The 13278-nt window shown below is 40.3% G+C and overlaps 1 pseudogene; it reads left to right on the top strand.

The window, feature by feature from the left end:
- Positions 1-12039, top strand: part of LOC127333817 (polycomb group protein EMF2B-like) — a 36482-nt pseudogene extending 24443 nt beyond the window's left edge.
- Positions 12040-13278: the final 1239 nt, after the last annotated feature.

The following is a 13278-nucleotide window of genomic DNA, read 5'->3' as shown; positions in this document are numbered from 1 at the left end:
TTATACCGTTGGAAAGCTTAGGAAAATATCTATCCAATGCCACTGGTCCCACCCCAAGATCTTGTGTAGAAATAATCTGACAAAAATAACAAGGCAGGGACTTTTCTGCCTTAGATTAATTCTTAAAAATCAACCACAAATGATTTTAAGTTAATTCCAACTCCTTTAGCTCACATTTGACTTACACTAATTGTTTCTGCAAGAAAATGGTGTGGTCACCTTGCATGATCATGCCCTAGTTTCATTAGTGTGCAATATGGCTAGTTTAACTAGTTGATATTGTCCAAAATTACTAAGTAATGCATGTGAAGTCTTATGCTTCATTTAAATCTTGTCTCCAAGGAATTCATGTGATGTTTGGACCCCTGGACAAACTCACTTATATGAATTACTTAGAGATTTAAATCCTATGTAGTGTTATTAAATGGTATGGGGTATTTTACCTCATTTAAATCTATTTCTCAAATAATGATAATGAATGGTTGACTTGAGTCAACATGATTTCATGCATGATTATTTGAGAAATTAAATCTTAAGAAGTTTTCAATGAGAGAAAGGTATTTCTCAAGAACCATATGGAAATTATCTTTTACACAGGTAAGGAGAGGAAATTACTTTTCCTCAAGCAATACCACCAATGCACCTTAATTGCAATATTGGTGTGAGTACAAGTAAGGTTAGAATAATCAATGAATTGTTGAGGATGTGAACTCACCTCAATGATAGTGGTTAACCCAGTTACAACTAGGTGTAAATCTTATGAGAGGTTCCTTCTCATTTAAATCTTGTTCTCCAGTATTTCAACATGAGGTATGGACCATGGTCTATATAATCTCATGTTGAGTATTTGGTGATATTAAATCATTACCCCTGTTAGTATTAAATTGTATGAGGTATGGAACCTCATTTAAATCATTTTCTTAAATGATGAGTATGAAGAGGTTGACTGTAGTCAACCTAGGTCATATTTTGTTCATGAGAGAAATTAAATCTTAATAAGATAATGAGAGGAATTTATTTCTCTGAATAATTAAAAGTAACACCTAATTTAGTATGAGAGGAAATTATTTTTCTTGAATAAGAGGAACACCTCCACCCACTTAATAGTAGTGTGAGATGCTAGTTTAAGCTGTGTGAAGCTTGTGTGTGATTAGTTAGTATGTAAGTTTGGTAGGATAATGGTGTACCCCGTATTCGTATTTTAGACGCTAGTACCGGAGACCAGCAGGAAGAGGAGGACTTCTACCACAAGGAAGGAGAAGAGAACTTAGACCCCCACTCTCTACCAAGGCAAGCTATTATCAATGAGATTATTTGCAAGCCCATACCCATGCAAGTTTTTATCCATGATATGGTTTGCAAGCTAAAATACTATGCAAGATGATATCTTTGCAAGTTTTTACCCTTGCAAGCTTTTATCAATAATATTGTTTGCAAGCTAAACTACTTAGCTTGTAAGTAATATGCTGATAAAGTGCAAAGCTCCTTTGGGGCAAGACACCATGTTGCTTAGCTTTGCTTATGTGAACCCATCCCAAGTTTTTACTTTACCAGTTTCTACTTGTTTTCTAAATGAGTTACTTTTATAGTTAACGTTGATCAAAGTACAAGTTGGTTACTAGAAGAGTAAAGTTAGCCAACTATTACCAATCCAAACTAGACCCTTGCAAGTTGACCCCCAATGCAAGATGCTAATCTTGCGACTTGCAAAGCTCACCATGAGCAAGGCATTACTTTATCTACTTTATACTTCTGCTCCTGCTTTCCAGTATTTGCTTTACAAGCCTTTTTACTTTGGTTTTATCAAAGTACTTTTTGATTCATGATTCACTTGGCTAGTATTGGACTAGTACAAGAGTATCAAACTTAGCCTAGAAGCAAAACAAAATACTTAGCACCCTCATACATAGATGCTAGTGCTGTTTTGAAAGTGACTACTCCATTTGGGAAACTGGGAACGGATAGGTTTTCGAAAACCTTGGAATGACGAGTCATTCTATTGAAAGATTTTGAAGGAGTTTTTGAAACCTTGGAATGAAGATGCTTTCCATTGAATGATTTTTGAAGGTGAATATGACTGATGAAGGACTTGGTGAATTTTTACAAAAACACTGATGGTTGGGTTCGGATGCGATACCATTCCAATTTTACCGTACCCCCACAATACCTGAATCTGGGTAGGGCTTAACTGGAAGTTTGTGTGTCTTAGTATGGGTTCCCTCTAAACAAGCATCATCGGGGTTATGCCGAAAGCTGCCTCTACCACAACAACTGAGATGATACGATATGATGCGCGATGAGGTGAATGTCCGGCCCAAGCCTGTGCGGTTCCCTGTGCCGACCGTCTGTCTTCACTGGGAGGCCAAGCTCATGGGGAGAGGTGCCTATACTAGGGTATGTAAATGAAAGGTTATGATTGGTAGTTCGCGTACTGCGTACGATAAATCAGGGCCAGTTACCCCTGACGAGCTATTGCAATTGTTGTGGCACAAGTGTACAACCTCTGCAGAGTAAACCTATTCGAATAGCCGCGTCCTCGGTTATGGACAGTTGGAAAGGCCATACTGTTCCGTCATCAGAACTTTTTGAAAACTATGAATGGTGAAGGGTGGCTGGTGAATTTGAATTTGAAAGGTGATTCTGACTTGGAATCACAGCAGAGCTGTGGGAATGACCCTAATGTTCCCACTTGAGTTAGATAGCACAGAAAGAGTTGTTTACAAAAATGTTTGTGAAATAAAATTAGCTTTAAGCAAAATAACCTAGAGCTTAGCACCCCCTTACTAGAACTTTTAGCACTTACAGTTGTACTAGTTTGCGAGTACTTTAAAGTACTCACGGCTGTGTCCCTGGCTATTCAAATGGCCAGATTCTGAAGCAGAACATCAGTATGAGGAAGATGACCAGCAGGACGCCCACGACAACTAGGGAGCCTTCTGACGTCAGACGTTGGCCTGTGAACTCACGAGTCCCTTCTACGTTACGCTTCCGCTATGAAACTGTGAACTTGGTGTCTGTTGATCAATAGATCAACTATTTGTGTAATATGGATCATGTGATCTCTATTTGTAAGACGACTATGGTATGTAAAGAATGATGACTTAGGATATTCAACTGTTATGTCTCGCAACAACAATATTCCTGGGATTGCGATGTATGGCATAACAGGCATCTGGACTTAAAAATCCGGGTGTTGACAAAACACCTGAAGTAATAGCTCACGAATGGAGAACTCAAACCGATGCACCAAATGCAATGGCAAGCCCTTCACTCCCAAATTCCACCAAAGCTACAAAAGCTATGGAGGAATAAGAGAGGAAGAACAAAGGGGGAGAACACCAAATTTCTCCTAGATCTAGCTCTAATGGATTCCCTCACAAAGAGGGGATTTTGATTGGTAGGATTGTCAATCTAGATCTCCTCTATTTTCCCTCAAATCAGAGCAAGAATCATGGGAGGGAGAAGCAAGCTTTGGAAGGTCAACAATGGAGGAGAAAAGTGTGCTTGGGGAACCATTGGGGAAGAATGCCCCTGAAATAACCCCCCCCCCCCCCCCCCCGGGTACTACTGCTTGTACCACCTACCAGCAGTAGTACCGGTCACCGGTAGTACCGTGGTGTGGTGATACCGGTCAAGTACCGCTCAAGAAACAGGGGCTGTACGAGCAATAAGTGTACGAGCAATAAGTGGTAGTAGACCGGTACTACGGGCGGCATTACCGCTCTTGGGAACACTCAAACAGCTTGATACGGAAACTTCAAGAACTTTTGCATCCGGACTCCAACTTTGATGATCTTGGGCTCGTTGGAATCACAACAACAAACTCTACAACATCATGCATATAAATATCATAGTCGAACCATGGAGGATAAAACCAAATGATGAAAGATTTGACCTCTCTAAAAGAGACGAACCGGTAAAATCTCCACAACCAAAAACGCAATATCTTGAGCATGCAAACTCCGATTAAGATGAAACTTGTTTTATCGAAAATATAAAGAAAATTAGTGTCCAACAAAAATACCAAGTAGATAGAGGTGTGGAACCTTCCTAATAGAAGAACTGGTAAGAGCTGCAACATAAAAAATGCAACAAGTTTTTCATACGAAATTTGTTTTTGATGAACTGGAGTTTGTCATGAAAATAACCGCAAAATCTAAATCTTCAAATGGATAAGATCCAAATAACAACCAAGAAATATGATGCCAAGGATGCAAGGGCTTGAGCTCTCTCCGAACGATAATCAAGTTACTCACTTGAAAGCCCCTCTTGATAGAATGGCAAACTATCTCCTAGAGCGGTCTCCCAACTAGCACCACGAGATTGGTAAGAAAAAAACCCTATCTAGAGCAAATCTTATCCTTGCGCATCCCACTTGAGCTTGATGATGACGATCTTGTCCGCTTCAAGATGGAACACCTTTCTTGATTGTTCTTGCTTGGTGAAGTCTTGTGGATTGCTCCCCATACTCCACTACGAGAGAGACTCTCTTTAGGCATATGTTCACATATCCATGCTCACCATATGACCGGCAAGCTTCAAGCATATGATCTTCGAGATGGATCATTTTGAACTTGCACTCCATTTATTCTTTCTTTATTATGATGTCTTGAAGATACCCATGATAGCTCACTCCATCTTCTTCAAGACATCCTTGTCATTGCCCCAACTCCCTCATAACCAATCTTCGGATCACTCCTTGATTATGCCTTGGTCATCACTTTATCTTCTTCTTTCAACCTTGAAGCCAACATATGGTTCAAACATTGTCTATGGACAAGTCCTACAAGTAAAGCTCAAAGAAAACATGAGTCCCTGGAGATTGTCATTAATTATCAAAACTACACATGGGTCTCCATGTACTTTTAGGTGGCAGACCCAGTTCCAATTCATGTGACAACACCCTCCATTAGCTTCCTTGCGTCCTGCCAAGAGAAACCCACGCTTGATCTTCTCTATGAGTTTCAGGGTTTTCTTGGCGTAGATGAGTAGCTGGTGGATGGGGATAGCTCTGAGCATGGCTTTGACCAGCTTCAGCCTTCCTGCTTTGTCCATAAGATGGGTGTTGGACAGTATATGGGCTGCATTCTATCTAGCAGTATGTCGTCCTATTCTGACCCATGTGGCCCATTAGCCCAAGTGACCTGGGATGGTATATAAGTGAGGCTGGTCTGCTAGAAACCCTAAGACATAACATAGCAGCTGCTGACTGCTGCCTCTAGGTTAGCCACTCTTCCTCTTCTACAATGGGCCTTCCAAGCTGTTTCATAACACATGTTTCGTAAACTACATGCAAGTTTATGTTGTTGATTTTTTGTTTTGCACATGGTCCTGGAGTTAAAGTTCCCAGTTCATTACCAACTATAGTGATTTTTCTGCGGACCTGCGCCTAAATGTTTTTTGAAACTTATGAAAACGGTCTTAGAATACTTTTTCACGACTCATCTCTACTTCATTTTTTTTCCGAAAACACAAAAGCCTTCCGTTTCGATGCATTGATAGAAAAAGAAGGTTATATGTACAAGTCCGAGGGCGGATGAACACCACGCCGTACAACTCGACCCAAGAAAAAGAAAAACTAATCTAGGGGAGCAAAAGGCGCACTCCCCGGGCACCCGCGTCCGCCCATTGCCGCGCCTCAGCCACTATGTCGTTGAATAGGGATGTCACCGAAGACCGTGCGTTGTCGAAGATCGCCGCGTTCCGATGTTTCCATATCCACCATGCGGTAAGCATGATCACCGACGAAGTGCCCTTGCGCAGCTGGCGAGGGGCGGTCCACACCACCAGCATGATCACCGACTCATCTCTACTTTATTGTTCATCTTTATGATAGCAAGCTTGATCTGCATTGGCATATGTTGCTACTTTCTTCGACTGCTGTTCACGATCAAGATCCAGAGTTTAGTTTCCCATTTTATTCTTTTTTTTTGCAAGAATTACCTGTTTTACTTCAGTTATGGATCAGTATAACAGATACATTTAGCCAGATAGTTTTTTAAGTCTTCCCTATCATGGGTTCCTATTTCTTATTCATATGTTTATTCCTTCTTACCAGTTACAGAAGATTTTTCTTGTTCCTTTTGCTTGGTACGGTGTGGAAGCTTCAAGGTAAAATTTGAGGGGAAATGTCTTTTATTTTATCTATCGTCGTATGTTTCTGGTTGCTGCTAAGCGATGGTTCTGAAGATCATCCCACCTGCCTAAATTTATGATTAAGGCAGTCATATTTTTGTTATCTTGCACTGCAACATTGATGTTTCTCTTTTGTAGAGAGGAAAATTAGTTTTTGTTTCTCCACTAAACCTTTTTTTGTCAAAACCAATAGCCTTCTGTTTTTGTTTACTCAACCATATCTCATATCGTGATTCTTTTTTGTGGTACTAGGGTCTGGAATATCATTTAACCTCGTCTCATGAGCTATTCCACTTTGAGTTCTTGGTTTGTTATCCTCTAAAATCTCCTTTGTAAAATCTAATTCAATCACACATGTTTCATAAATTCATAATAAGTTTTATTTTCTTGTCGACACAGGTATCTGAAGATTGCCAAGCTGTTTATGTTAGTCTGAAGACTGATACCAGGAGAGAGGAGGTAAGTTGTGACAAGGATGTCGAATGTACTACCATTCATTAGCTGAGAAATATTTTTTTGGTATATTTGGAGATCTTGTCACTGAATCCAGTACTTTACCAGTGTTTTAAGTATAACACATCTATGCATATTAGACTAATGCAATCTCAACGTTGGTCCTTGTTTTCTTCCTCTCAGTTCAAAAGGCAAAGGTGCACCTAGATCAGATGGAATCCTGCGCCACATGATCTGGGCTGCATTTTTGTCAGAATACTGCTTTAAATTGGGAAACCTAATTTTCTCTCTGTTCAATTTCCAGCTTCTAGCTACTGCAGGAGATGAACGAGGAGAGAGAGTATTTTTCTACAGGTGCGCTCATACTTCATTACTTTCAACAATGCTAAATTCTCTACTCAAATAGCCTTAACGGTGTTCCATCAGATCAAGGTTTAAGAAGAGGTGCCGAAGATTAGAAACAACAATCGAGAAGACCAAGCATGTACATCCACATATCATGGAACCAGGATCATCTGGAATGACTATTGCTGTGCAGAAAGATAATGTGGAATCAAGATCGCCAGGAAATATGGGTCATGTACATGCACATACTAGGGAATCAGGATCATCCAAAGATGCCCATAAAGAGTCAGAAGTGGATTATGTCCCAAAGGAAAATGGTAATTTCAATCTTATGGGTCTTGACATATTAAACAAACTACATTCAAATGAACACACCATAGTATCTCTGATCCTTGGTTCAGTATTTAGTGGGTTGAATGTTTCACATTTCTTATCATGTTTGATGTGTTTTCCTAGGAGAAAAGAAATTTTATGCCATAGCAGTCTCTGCATTGCACTTTGCAGGGGTAAGGCTTGCCTCTATAAGCCTTCCCCAGACCACACCTAGTGTGGGAGCTTCTAGCACTGGGTCTGAATGGTGACAGGATCTTTTCTCAGTTTGTCAGCAATAAAATCTGTCTTCCGGTGCCACCTATTTCTAAAACCTTACCCTTATTTGCCACCATCGTCAGCCCTGTTGTCACCAACTCCCCCCCCCCCCCCCCAAAATGTATATTTTTTCTGCCGAAATGGCTGTCTTGCCCTCGAGAATCCTGTCAGATTATGGACCCAAATGTGAGTTCTTCCTCCTCCCCTTTCGAATCCCAAATCAACCGAACAACTTAGTTCATGGCATCATCTGCGTCTGTCATCATGGAACGTGACCACACAGTAGCATGGCCCAGGTGTGCGGTGATGCATTCATGGTGGCTCAGTTGAGCTAGGGATTGTCGTGTTATCGCTTGTGCTAATGGTGTGCAGGCGACGTGGCATGACACCTTTTTTTTCCTTATTAGAGTAATATGCTCGCTTAGCAATTCACTTAAGAGCAATTGAACGGGGTTCGTATGGTGGTGGGGAATCTGTTCAAGATTTCGGAAATGGGTAGCACTTGAGAGAAATTTCTTCTCTGGCACATTGTGATTACATTCAATAGTCGATGAGATATAATTTATTTTTTCTATTTTTTTATTCTGTGTCACCTTGATGAACTAATTCAGCTCGTTAAACTCATGGAACAGCTCCCATCCTTCAATTACACGTGTTGTCTCCTTTGGTTCTTAACTTTAGTTGATAGTTTTGTCTTGGACTACGTTATGCAAAACTAGCTTTATCAATTCTTTATGCACTGCATGCTAGGAACCCTCGAAAGTTCAGTACTTCAATCTTTACCTCAGTGTTGGTTGTGGTGATATGGTCTCCTGACTAGCTACTGTCTGGTGAACTGGTTATTTGTTGATTTGCCATTATAATCCGGCTAGCATGTAGAGGAAAACTTACATCATTGCCGGTGTTTCTGTTTTCTTATGCTCTGCTACTCTCAGTGTCAGGATGTTCTATCCCCATTTTAGCCATTTTTTCCTTATTCTGGTGGATAACTGATTTATATTTTGCCTGAAATCCGTTGCATATTTTATTCCTGATGTTAACTGAATTTTTCAGGAATTTTCCTGACGTTGCCTATATTTTCAGGGATTTCTGTGCCACAAGCTTCAATTGATTCTCATCCCGCATTACACGGTAGCAATCATTCAACACCAGCAGTTCTAGAGTTTGGGAAGACAAGGAAGCTCTCCGTTGATCGAGCTGACCTCAGAAAGTAGTCCATTCTGTTAAAGTGTTTATGTTCTTGATATCCTGTTACTTTCCATTTAATTGTTTCTTGAGTCTGTTCTGATAGAAGTTTTTTTTTAGATCTTCTGATAGAAGTTGTTCAACTAACTTGTTGTTTGTTTGTGCTTATTTCATCTGGCAGTCGTCTACTGCTGCAAAAAACGTGAATTCTTCCATTCTCAGAAGGCACAGGTGATTGCAATCATGCAACACTCAGCTATCTTTTGTGTATACAATTAAGCATGCTTGTTGCAAGTTGGGCACTTCTGTGGTAGCATGTACCTATTGAAACACACATGTATGTCTGCAACATAATGCCTGCACATATGGATCATATTTGGACATTATATTTATACTTCATTTTATGACTAGCTGATGCTTATTCAGGTGTATATAACGTATGGGAAAAGTTTAACCTTTTGTTCTAGTATTGCATCGTTAATTTTTTTGTAGAGGTCTAAAGTATTGAGGTATGTTAATACCAGAGGTTGGTGGAAAGTAGTAGTATTTGTTCGCTTTACTGCTATATTTGAGTGATTTAAGTAAAAGACAATAATCATTTGAAAAACATACCCTCCAAGAAAGTTCACCTACCATGGCGACTACATGACAGCATTGTATCTTCGCAATGTGCATTAGTGGTGGTCTTATCATTTACATCGACTATTACATATTATAGGTGGCAATCTTACTAGTATGCAGAATTTAATCATTTTGTTACTTGTCTATATTAATTTATATGGTATTGTTAGTGGTATTTTGTTACTTGACATTGTTCTTTGCTTGGCATTAGTGGTAGTCTATATCGTTTACGTCGACTATTACATATTAGGTGGCAATCTTACTAGTAGGAGAAATTTAATAAATTTTTTACTTGTCAATATTAATTTCTATGGTATTGTTAGTGGTATTTTGTTACTTGACATTGTTCTTTGCTAGGCTATCCAATTGTTTTGCTAAATTTCTTTCCTATGCTTGTTTTTTGTGTGTTTCCACCATCTCTACTGATGTTTTATCCTGAAAGATCATAGCAATGCACTCATCTATATTATGATTTTATGCCCTGATACTGAAATTTAGCTCGACATTGGTTTTGCATTTTCTAGAGAATGGAACTAGAAGAAGTTTTGGCAGATCATGACAGTGAAGACGAAATTGATGATGACATCGCTGACTTTGAAGATATGACGGTAAGATGTGATGATCTTTTTTGCTCCGCTCAATCTTTATTTGCTACATTCATCTGTATAAATAGTTGATTATGGTTTTCTAAACTTCGCTGAGTAAATGCAGATGCTTGATGGTTTTTCTGATGTTACAAAAGACGAGAAGCGTATTATGTATATGTGGAATTCATTTGTTCGAAGACAAAGGTCAGGCATATCCCCAACATTTCATTCTTAGTTCTGGCTATCGCGGTACATAGTGTTGAAGTGTATAAGCGGATTGCACTAGCCCTTTCCATCAGTTCAGACTTTGGGTTGCGTTGGCTAGTGCATGAAGCTTGACACATAGGAGAGATTTGACCTGCTGCAACTATTTATTATTTATTGTTTACGGTGGTACAAATCGTGGGCCTTGGTGAACCAACTCTAATAGTTTATACTGATAAATCGTGTTTTAGCATTTTAATTCCCATAAAGCAACTGTTGCTCAGATAAAATGAAGTTAAGGACAGAGTAACCAAAATTTGGCCAACTTTTACCAATTCATTTTGGATATTAAATGCTGATATATAGCCACAATGGTTTTTTTCCTCTCTCTCCAGAAAACGCAAATGTATTCATTGAAAAGATAGAGTTTGAGTTACAACCCATAGGAAGCAAGTTACAGATTAGCTGCTAGGAACCTAGTGTATGTCCTAGGTTGTTTGGTGGATGACCCCGAGTCTAGGTGCACCATCTCTTGCCCATAGGTCCATCACGTGCTTGATCTCGGCGATGAGGGGAGCTCCATGGAGCTAGCGAGCTGCAGGTGATGTTGTAGTAGGATCGCGTGTTGGAGGACTCGCTCTCCTACCCTTGCCAGCAGCGCTCGCTGGCGGAGCGGTGGCTGCCAGAGCTGGCACCGAAGGTCGACATGGGGGCAGGGGGCAGGGGAGGGGGAGGAGGGCTAAAGGGGTGGGCTGTCGGCGGCGTGGCTGTTGGAGGGTTAGGCTAGGCGAGAGGAGAAGAGCGGAGAGCGGGTGCAGGGGCCATCAAAGGGACTACTTCAATGATCTTTGGATAGAAGTTGTAGAACGTTAGGCTGATCCATGTAAAATCTAAACTTTGAAGTAATACCGTGTTATTATTAATGGAAAATTTAGTTATATGCCATTAAAAGGTTGTTGCTTATGGATGTGTTCACTGGAGTTTTTTTTTTCTATTGTACTAACGAGGATTTTGAGCATTGGAAATTTCACTAAAAACAATGGCATAGAAGGTCCAAAGTTGTCCAAATGATTTACTTCACTTGAAAAGTTGGATTATGAAATTCGTTGTGTTCTTTCCGTAGCAAACAGCCACTAGAACTTATAGTCGTGCTTTTTATTTTGCAACATATGTCACTATGGTATTTCGATCTTTGTCCTCGATGGTATGGTGCATTGAAGTATGCTTCTCCCTCCGCACTAGATTTTGTTTAGTAGAGAAGAGCTACTGTGCTAATAGTTCTCCTGTATCCTTTCTGGAGACATATCCCTGTTTTCACATTGTATGAACGTTAACTACAGAGTACTAGCCGACGGTCATATACCTTGGGCTTGCGGCGCGTTCTCCCGGCAGCACGGACAGGAGCTCGTGCACAACCCCACTCTACGATGGTAAACACTGCTCTAGAAATTTGCTATGAACACCTCACTCTACATGCCCATCGATTGATCTATAATTTTTACGCTGGATGAACAGGTGCTGGCGATTTGTTATGATCAAACTCTGGAACCACAGACTGCTTGACGCTCGCACCATGAACACCTGCAACAAGTTTCTCGACGACCTGGAAAGTGAGAAATCCAACCCCAAGCAAACTTGATTCGTGGAAAACATTGGCCAGGTCGAGAAAGGCCGGCCGTAGGGCCCGTCGATGGTGATGCTTTGTGGTGGTGCAAAGTGACACATTTTGATTCCTGGCGTGCCTCGTTGACGGTCACAGGATTTACCGTTCGGCGACAATGACCTATTTTGGGACAAGTGTTGTGGAGTTGTTGTGCGCTGTTGAAATCAAACAAGGTAGAAGGTTTGTGCACTGATGTAATTGTTTTCCAAGTCAATGATTAATTCATGAATTTTGTAATGAGTTGGGCTGATTTTGCAAGTCACTGTTCGGGGACTGCTGATTACTAATAAAACGTACACATTTTTGGTCCTCCATGTTGATTGCAAGCATATAAGCTAGTGTTCTTAATCATTTTTGTTTTGTTTTTTGAATAGAAAAAACAATGTTGCAATAAATTTCTAGATGTTCACAATATGTATGTTTACAATCCCTAGAATTTGCAAAACCAAATTTAAAATATAGAGAAACCAAAAAAAAAAGACAAATCCACCATGTTATGTGAATAGTGTCATTTTATGTTTCTGTCTTCTTGTTAACACTATGCATGTTGGATTTTTTTTCCTGTGTATTCCGAATTTGGTTCTGAAAAATTCTAGGGAATGTAAAATGGGCAACTTGTGAACACTCACAAATCCATCATCTGAGGTGTCATATTACTAGATATTTTTCCGGCCCAGCTGAAAGAGCATGAATTCTTTATGTATGGTTTGATAAGCGATGACAATCCTTATGATCTATGTTTATATTGAGTTTTATTTGAAGGATTTGCTCATGGGCAATACTTGAACCATATGTTAGCTTTAAGATTGAAACAAAAAGAAAATAAAGATCAATTGTTAACCAAGATGTTATTCAAACAGTGATCCCAAAGACCAAGAACGGCGATTTACACAAATAACCCTTTGTTACAACTATAGCACGGACTGGCTTTCCGGCCAAACTATTTCACTCATCTAACCCTTTTGTGTGGCGCCTCTTGAAAGGACACGGATGTCGTCTGGGGGGGGGGGGGGGGGGTGTGAATAGGCGATTTAAAACTTTTACGAGATGGGCTTAACAAATGCGGAATAAAACTAGCGTTTACTTTGTCAAGCCCAAAGCCTATATACTATGGTTCACCTATGTGCACCAACAACTTATTCTAAGCAATGGTTCACCTATGTGCATCAACAACTTATGCTAAGCAATGCAAGCAACTTATGTGATAGCAAGATATATATATATAACTTCAAGCACGATGGCTATCACAAGGTAAAGTGCATAAGTAAAGAGCTCGGGTATAGAGATAACCGAGGCACGCGGGAGACGAAGATTTATCCCGAAGTTCACACTCTTGCGAGTGCTAATCTCCGTTGGAGAGGTGCGGTGGCTTAGTGCTCCCGAACGCCACAAGAGGCTCACCTTGAGGTGTGGTTGCTCGATGCACACCAACGCCACAAAGGCCTCACCCCAAGATGCGGTACTCACACTACACACCGAACGCCATGAAGGCGCCTC

Source organism: Lolium perenne, chromosome 2 (assembly GCF_019359855.2).
Source record: "Lolium perenne isolate Kyuss_39 chromosome 2, Kyuss_2.0, whole genome shotgun sequence".
In the NCBI taxonomy this organism is placed as follows: Eukaryota; Viridiplantae; Streptophyta; class Magnoliopsida; order Poales; family Poaceae; genus Lolium; species Lolium perenne.
The sequence above is the reverse complement of the archived record's forward strand: the minus strand, read 5'-3'. Positions and strand labels throughout refer to the sequence as shown.